The sequence below is a fragment of the Fundulus heteroclitus genome, unplaced genomic scaffold (genome assembly GCF_011125445.2).
Source record: "Fundulus heteroclitus isolate FHET01 unplaced genomic scaffold, MU-UCD_Fhet_4.1 scaffold_997, whole genome shotgun sequence".
NCBI lineage: Eukaryota > Metazoa > Chordata > Actinopteri > Cyprinodontiformes > Fundulidae > Fundulus > Fundulus heteroclitus.
The window spans coordinates 10,001-19,105 of record NW_023397469.1 but is presented as its reverse complement, the minus strand read 5'-3'; the positions used below and the strand labels follow the sequence as shown (position 1 = coordinate 19,105).

Below are 9,105 nucleotides of genomic sequence, written 5' to 3'. Positions count from 1 at the left end.
AGCAGTCCTCACAGAAGCTGATATATGATGTCACAGCCTCTGTGAACTCATCCAGACTGTTGGTAGCAGCCCTGAAGACATCCCAGTCAGTAGAGTCCAAACAAGCCTGAAGATCCTCCACAGCCTCACTAGTCCACTTCTTTGATGTCCTCACTACAGGTTTGCTGAGCTTTAGTTTCTGCCTGTAAGCAGGAATCATGTGAACCATGACGTGGTCAGACTGGCCCAGTGCAGCACGGGGGACGGCGTGATAAGCATCTCTGACTGTGGTATAGCAGTGATCCAGAATGCTCTCCTGTCTGGTCGGGCATTTATAAACTGTTTATATTTAGGAAGTTCATGAGTGAGGTTTCCTTTGTTAAAGTCACCAAGGACATCAACTAAGGAGTCCGGATTTCTCTGCTCCACATTCAGTATCTGGTCTGCAAGCGTGCGCTGTGCGACCTGCACGTTTGCATTCGGCGCGATGTAAACATCGACCAGAATGAATGAAGCAAACTCGCGGGGTGAATAAAAAGTCTTACAGTTTATGATGAAGGATTCCAGATCAGGAGAACAGTGCTGCTGGATCACTGCTACAATCGTTGCTCCAGCCGTTGTTGGTGTAAAAACAGATCCCTCCACCTTTCGATTTGCCAGAAAGATGTGTGTCGCGGTCAGCTCTGTGAAGTTGGAAACCGTCCAGCTGAAGCGCGGAGTCCAGGATTAATCCACACAGCCACGTCTCCGTGAAGCAAAAAACAGCAGATGAAGAGAAGTCCCTGTTTTTTCCCAGCATCAGTTTCAGTTTGTGTAGTTTGTTAGGCAGGGAACGCACGTTGGATAGGATTATGCCCGGTAGTGTTAAGCAGAGTCCGCGCTGGAGGTGACGCACAAGCACACCAGCGCGCTTCCCTCTCCTCCAGCATTTTGCTGCGTGAGCAAAGGTGAGCGCACCTTTGACCAGAATGTCCCAACTTTCCAGCGTAGGGAGATGAAAAGTAGGGAATAAATCCTTTGGTGATGTAGCTCTGATGTTCATGAGTTCTTCTCTGGTGAAAGAGCTCTGGGTATCATCGCAAAAACCAGAGTTAAATAGTAAAACAAGACAAAAAAGTAAGCACCAACACACCAAGGCTACCGTCCGCAGCGCCATCACGAAATCCAAGTGATAAGCGGATTGGTCTAAATTATGCTAAGTTTTAGCCAAGGAAATTTGAGATCATCCAGTGGGGAAAGGTGGTGGCTTTCTAATTTTTCTGTTGGTTTTCATTTCTACTAATCGTCATTAACACTTTGGTCCTACTTTCAGCTCATTTCTTTGTTAAAAAAAAAACTGATCAATATAATTTGAATGTGCTAACAGAGAGATTTTAGTCACGTCTTAGACATTCTCAGGTGCTGAATGGAGTATCAAACTGTGCAGCAAAGACATAAAAAGCTGATCCTGGGGACAAAGGGAAGAGCTGATGTCATTGACCTTTGTCTAATCCAGTTTTTTGATCAGAGATCAGAATGTTTGCAAAGGCTGCAAAAACGTTTAACGTGGAAATATGATGCTACAAGGTTAGAGAAAAATGCTGTTTTATTCTTAATTGTATTTATTTGATGAAAACAAGATCACTGTAAAATAATTCTGCTTATTTCAATTTGAAGGGGTCTACACCTGGGGGAAAGGTAGAAGACCTTTCTATGACTATTTTTTTAGAGGGAACACTGTGGTTAAAATGTATTAGACAATGTGATATTGCAAAAACTTCCTTTGGCAAAAATGCTGGCAGAGTGCTTTCTGCTTTCAGAGACAAGAACTGGAGAATGGGAGATCATAGACCAGGAAGGATGGTGTGCAGCTGACCAGCATTCAGACATGAGGCCATGAAAACAACACTGAAAATGGACAACAAATGACAGGGGCTAAGACAGAGGTATTGGGGAACTTTCAACTGACCTGTCAGCAACAAAAACAAAGATGAGTTTAGCAAAAAACACCATCAGCATTTACTTCAGACTTTCTTGTAAACGATTAAAAACAAAATAGACAATTGACGAAACACAATGATGAATGTGTAAAGGTGAAACCTTTAAAAGATGCGACTAGGATACAGTAAGCTTCACAAAACAAGACATGCATTGCCATCCAGTCGAATCATATCCTACAAACATGGGAACAAGAAGACGACTTACTAAGCTGGGGAAGAAATTCAGGATTTATTATCCTGATACGGAGGATAGATAACCAAGAATCCTTTGCCGCCCATTTATGCGCAATTATACCCATGTCTGACCATGGCCTGAAGGCTTTTTTTACTTTCTTTACCGTTCTTGATGTACGGACTCTTTTTATATTATATGACTGTTTTTAACAGCCCCTATTCCACTGACTTACATGATCCTGTTTTATTTTATGTGTTATGACATTAATACTGTGATGTTGAATTATGTTGATCATTATGGTTATATGACAAAAAATGAACTTGGTGTGTGCTTCAGACCCACACACCAAGACCTACGGTTTATGCAATTTTTTTGCTTTTACATCAGAAGAACCACAATCTGATTGGCACCAAAGGTCCTTAAAATACTTGGTAATGATTCAGATTCAATACGGGGTCTTCTGGCTCAGTTTGGCTGAGAGTAGGATTTCCATGAGGGCGTCATCAGTTTTTACCGTCTCTTAAAGAGGATGGCGTTTTCTGGTGGCAGATGGCCCACCCCGTCCTCTACTGCCCTCTACTGGTACACTGGTATGGAAGTGATGGATGTTTACCCATGGAAATGGAGAGCAGAGGACCAAGTAGGAGATTTTTCGGAATGGGAGAAGTTTAGACCGCTTCAAACTTGGTTACTAAACATGCTTACCTTACTTACTTTATTACCTTACTTAGTGTAATGTAAACTTGAAATATGTGCACATAAGATTGGGCTGAGAAAGGCAGTTACCATGGAAACTGCAGATAAAAAACAGACACTGGAGACAGCCTGACATAGATTGGACAGAATGACTGGAGAGGATATTTCAGCTTGGACACGCCTGCATTATAATGTGATCTTCTCCTCCAATGTGATGAATGGCATACTGATATCATACTGAGCACGCCCTTGAATGGGTGTTGTGCTATTATTTACACACCATTTAAGTTATTTAATGTTTAATATATAACTCTCGGTTTGTTAGATATTGTCTGATGAATATCAGCCCAAATAGCTAATATTAGTACAATAGTTGAAAGGAATGATTCGACCACTGGCATTGTTTTACACAGCAAATTCTGCACACATATAGAATAAATGAGTGACAACTTCTCTTCAACTACAAGAATATATTAACAGAAATAAAATGTACATCCAGAGAACATCACTATAGAAAGCTGTTTATCTGAATTAACACTATATTTCATTCAACCAATCCTCTCCACTATGCTAGTAAATCTTAACTAAAACTACTAAGAAAAATGAAGATAAAAATAAGCTAAGGAACTATGTACACACAAAAGAAACAACAAGATAAAATAAAATGGTTGATCACCATCATCAGAATGATTCAGTGAATCCTGTTCACTGCAGATCTAAGTTAAAGAACCAAAGTTCATCCTAAAGAATATGGAATGAGAAAAATTACCTTAACTAATTTAGAACAACATCTGGTATGTGGTTCAACCCATTAACAATGAAAATCCTAATTAACAAAACATTATTTGAGAAAATAACATTTTAAAGAATGATTTGCTCAGTAAACTCCGTATCTTTAGGATGCTTGATTTTATTAATGCGATTATTCCTTCGGGAAGCTAGGAGTTGCTGAAGTGATCGGTCGCAAAATGGGTTAATCCTAAAGCACTTTGCATCGTCTTTGTACTGAATTGTGCTATACAAATAAATTTGCCTTGCCTTAAGTTATATGAAACACTATTAAATCAACATTAATGTTCCATATTAATGCGGTAATAATGTGCAACACTATCGAACGATGCCGGAGCAAAAACGAAACAAACCTTATGTTTAAATGAACCGCAGTTGCGTGGGTAGCACGAATGATATCCGGGAAGCTAATAGCCTTAAACCAGTTGAGGGCTGTACCAGAAAGACTGACCCAGTTTTCCAGGTGCTCTAACAGAATAGAGTGACCAACAGTATCAAATGCTGCACTGAGGTCCAATAATACCAGCACTGTGGTTCTTCCACTGTCTGTATTTATATGGATGTCATTAAACACCTTGACAAGGGCGGTCTCTGTACTGTGGTGAGCATGGAAGCAGGACTGGAAAACGTCAAAGCGGCAGGTCATTGTTAAGAAGATGTTTAATTGTTGAAACGGCTTTTTCAATAATCTTACTGATGAAAGGGGAGGTTTGTTATGGGCCTGTAGTTGAGAAAATAACATTTTAAAAAAATGTATTTGCTCAGTGTTTTTAGAGACTGGGGAAAAACATCTGACGGTGTTTATTATCTTAGTCAAATCAGACTTTATGACAGACAACACCTTTTTAAAGAAAGCTGTGGTTAGAACATTGAGGCAGCAGGAGGAAAAAACTTAGCTGGTGACAGCTTTGGTTTGGATCTTTATATAGTTGAATAGACTATCCCGCAAATCTTTAGATTTTCTCAGTAAACAACTTAGCAAATAAATTTGTTGCACCTCTGTCTTCAGGGTCATCAACGTGAAAGTTCAAGTCTCCCACAATAATTAAACAGTTATAATCAACATATATCTCACAAAGGAGGTAATTAACTTTTGATTAAGTTTGATTTTGACTTAGGAGGCCTGTAAACATTCAGAAAGTTTGTAACAGGCTCTTTACCTGGAGCCAAATATTCAAGAGAGTCAAATTTTCCCAGAAACTGCATTTTATACTTTAGTAAATCACAAAATACTGTGGCCACTCCTCCATCTTTCTTTTGCTGTACGCTCTCACAAAAGGAAATTGTAGATAGGAGGAGTCGACTATCACAATATGGGCTTCATTAAATTCATGTAACCATGTTTCTGTTAAAAACATAACAGCAAAATTGTCAGTAAAGAAGTCATTGATTAAGAGTGATTTTCCTGACAAAGATCTAATGTTTAATAAAGCCAGTTTATATGACTTAGTCATTAATATTGTCTCTGTGGAAGGTAGCATCTGACAATTTATGACTTAAGTATGATTGTTTATTCCTGGTTGTTATCCTTTTACCTTTCATATTTCTGTCTGCTATATCCGACAAAAGGCCCAAGCGGATGCTGGAAACTGTCACGTCTCAAAGTTGCAGCTAAGGCCTGGTGTGTATCACAAATAAGTCATCTGATGGTCCTGAGCACAGGCATGTTCCTTGATATGTAGGAGGAGGAGGCGGATCGGGGCTCTCCGGTCTGTGGAAGATGCTGGTTTAGTCAGAGCTAGGGTTATTAGAATGGCTATGTGGCGAGGATGTTAACTGCAGACCAATCTTAAAAGCCTCTTTCATGTTGTTTGTGAAATCCAGAAAGGTGGCATCTGGGCTTGGTGGAGAAAAAGGGGAGGTGGGTGTGGTCTGGACTGGTGTCTGTGGAAATGGAGGTTTGGGTTATCTGTGGGAGTGAAAGGGGAGTCCTCTTTTTGTCCTGTTGAGATCTGTTGCAAATTATCCTGTAATTTTGATGTAGTCTCTTTCTGGGCTTCTTCAGGCTGTACTGGCGCCATCATTTGTTTTTGTACTTGCTGAACTTTTTTTTTGGGACAAAGCATGATTCACAGAATAGAAAATATTGGAAATCAGGCGTTTTGCACCTGACCTATTTAGAGAAAAAAAACGTCTCTGTTGAACAGATGTCTCAATTCAATTCAATTTTATTTATATAGCACCAATTCATGAAACATGTCATCTCAAGGCACATATTATACAGATTGGGTCAGATTATATAGCTTGGTCAAAGATTTCCTATATAAGACAACCCAGTTGATTGCATCAAAGTCCCGACAAGCAGCATTCACTCCAGGGAGAGTCATCTGCATTGTCCATGGCTTTGCAGCAATCCCTCAGACTGAGCAAGCATGAAGTGACAGCGGAAAGAAAAACTCCCTATTAACGGGAAGGAAAACCTCCAGCAGAACTGGGTTTAGTATGAACGGTCATCTGCCTCGACCGAGGCACTCCCAAAATATGTTCAAGGGTTCTATGAAGGTTACAGCTGTTTGTTTGCATGTTTTTTTCAGTCATTTTTCTTACCCAGACAGCATCACACAAGGCTTTGGCTTATACTATGTGTTTTTCCAGGATCGGGTGTTCTTTCATGATCCTTGGAAGGACCTCTGTAACATTAGACACCAGGCCTGTGCTCTTCTTCTTACAGAAGTGTCTTTTGTATTGTTCACCGCTAGATCATCTGTGTCATCATCTGTTTAGTTTCTGTTCTGCCTTTGTTTATTATAGATTTGGTTATTGGTTAGATCAGTCCTTTCTTGCAGTGCAAGTTCCTATGATGTATTTTAGTAGTGTATTGTTAGATTTAGTTAGCTTATGGTTCTATTTTTTATTTCTGTAGTTCTGTTATATCTGTTTCTTCTTAGTATAGTTAGTTTCCTCTCATGCTTGGCCCATCATCTTTTCCTCCTCCTTTTCTTCCCTCCTTTCCTTCAGCCTCGTATCCTTCAGTTTACCTGTGCCTAATTATCATCCTGCTTCCCTCTGTCTTTTCCCATTTAGGTTCAGCTCCCTCTGTCATAGACATAGTTAGGTCCTGTCTTCTATTGTTTTACTCTGGTCTGCTCTGGTTTCACTGTTGCCGTGTTCCTGGTTCCCATTTCCCTGTCACTCTGTAAACTTTGTTTCTTTATCAAATAAACTGCCATCATTCAACATGCAACACCCAAGCTCTTGTCCTGTGTTTCAGTGCGGCTCCTAGAAATATTACAGCTACATGTACTTCCACTATTCATATGGTCTTACACATAACTTTTCCATATATAATGTTTTTTTTTTTTGGTTTGTTGCCATTCCTGACAAATGTCACATTTTTTTTCTTTTATGTGCCATCTGCATTATCATATCTTCTGTTTAAAGTTTTTGACTTTAGAATCTGTCACGCTCATGAGATTTATGCCTTACTAAAGTTTTCCATACTTTTATAAAGTTTTATAACCAACGCAAGGGATAAAAAACAATTGTAGATGATGTTGGTCTATAAAAGTTAATAGATTAGTGTGTCATGTAACCTTTCTTTGAAAATAGAGCATTGTAGTATAAATGATCAGCATATTTTTTAGAGTTAAACATAGAAAAACGTAAATATTGAGAGTGGTTACTGAACCGTGAATACATGTTACGCAATTTGTAATATAGTCCTTGTGTTTTAACAATTCACCGAATTCTTTATTCATCTAATATTAAAGAAATACAATTCATTGCAATCTAATTTAGATTTTTTAGTGGCCTGCTAACCATACCCTATTTTGCAAAAAAGACATAAAATACATGCATTTGTGTGTGTGCTTTACAGTTCAATTTGCATGATTCGTAGTAAAACTCAACAGCCTGTCTTAAAAACTAATGTCTTTCCATTGGAAGACTCATCATTCATCTGCGTCTTCCTGTCACTCGTATCGATTTTAACTAAAACAATGTCATTATGATATACAATATCATAATGATAAATGTTCAGGAAAACATTTACAAGCCCGTAAAAGGTTATGCATTTTCCTTAAAATGTATTAACAGATGTAAGCCATTTTGAAAAAGAAAAAGAAAACTTTTTATCCATAATAGTGTGAGGGTGACAAAATGTAAAGCGGCTAAGACATTATGGTTGGTGATTGCTTTGATGTCTTTAAGTTATATTTAACTTTAGCGGCCGATCGCTACAAGTGATCCCTAGCCTCCCAGAGGAATAATCGCATTAATAAAATTGAGCGTTCTAGAAGTTTACTGATGTTTACTGAGAAAATCATTCTTTAAAATGTAATTTCATCAAATAATGTTTTGTTTAACTCAGGATTTGCATTGTGACTGGGTTGAAACACATACCAAATGTTTGTTAAGCTAATTTAACCTCAATTCACATTCTTTAAGATGAACTTTGGTTCTTTAACTCAGATCTGCAGAGAACCAGGATTCACTGAATGATTATCAACCACTTTTGTTTTGTCTCTTGTTCCTTTGTATGTACATAGTTCCTTAGCTTATTTTTATCTTAATTTTTCTTAGTAGTTTTAGTTAAGTTTCCCTAGCCTCGTAGAGAAGATTTGTTGATTGAAATACAGTGTTAATTCAGATAAACAGCGTTATATAGTGATGTTATATATGTTAATAAATGCTTAAACTTCAAGAGAAGTTGTCACACATTTATTCTATATGTCTGCAGAGTTTGCTGTCAAAAGAACGCCAGTGCTCAAATCATCCCTTTCAACTATTGTCCTGATATCAGCTCTTAGCTGATATTCACCGGACAATACCTAATAGACATATTTATTAAAGATTAAACAACTTTAAACAGTGTGTAATAGCACAACAGCTGAATGTTTGTTTATGGTCTTGTTGCTAGAGCTCACAGAGGATGAAAAAATACAACTGTAAGAGGTAAGCCTAACAGTACTTTAACGGTGGTTTACCATTAGATTCTACCGAAATAGGTTTTGGTATGCAAGTCGACTTTGTCACAATGTATACAATAATTGTAATATATTTTATCATTTTGAAAATTGGGAATAGAAAATAAAACATGTTGGATACGTGTTCATGTCCATCGCTCTATACTCTATTATACAATTACCCCTTGAAATGACCTATTACTAATGATTTATTCAATCATGAAGAATGAGGAGTTGTTGGGGATGTCAGTGTGTGTGTGTGTGTGTGTGTGTGTGTGTGTGTGTGTGTGTGTGTGTGTGTGTGTGTGTGTGTGTGTGTGTGTGCGCGTGTGTGTGTGTGTGTGTGTGTGTGCGTGTGTGTGCGTGTGTGTGAAGACAGGTCTGGTGTTCAAATGAAAAAAAATACATGTAGGTATGCTGTGTCTGTCACAATAAGTTTATGAATTTAATAAAAGACGTTATTTAGCCAGGTGACAGTCAGTCAGAGTTACACTGGGACTGAAAGATCTTTCAAAAGCTAGTGTGTTTATAGCATAAAGTTTGAGAAAGAGGGTAAACTATTTGCTGTTTTTAAGGCCGCACC

At 38.3% G+C, this 9,105-nt stretch overlaps 1 long non-coding RNA gene across 1 annotated transcript in view; it reads right to left on the bottom strand.

Moving 5' to 3' along the window:
• Positions 1–1,693: 1,693 nt before the first annotated feature.
• LOC118562614 overlaps positions 1,694–9,105 on the bottom strand; it is a 15,257-nt gene continuing 7,845 nt past the window's right edge. The window contains exon 4 of the long non-coding RNA XR_004930694.1: positions 1,694–1,866. This is a non-coding gene — a long non-coding RNA (uncharacterized LOC118562614). The remainder of the gene's footprint in view (positions 1,867–9,105) is intronic.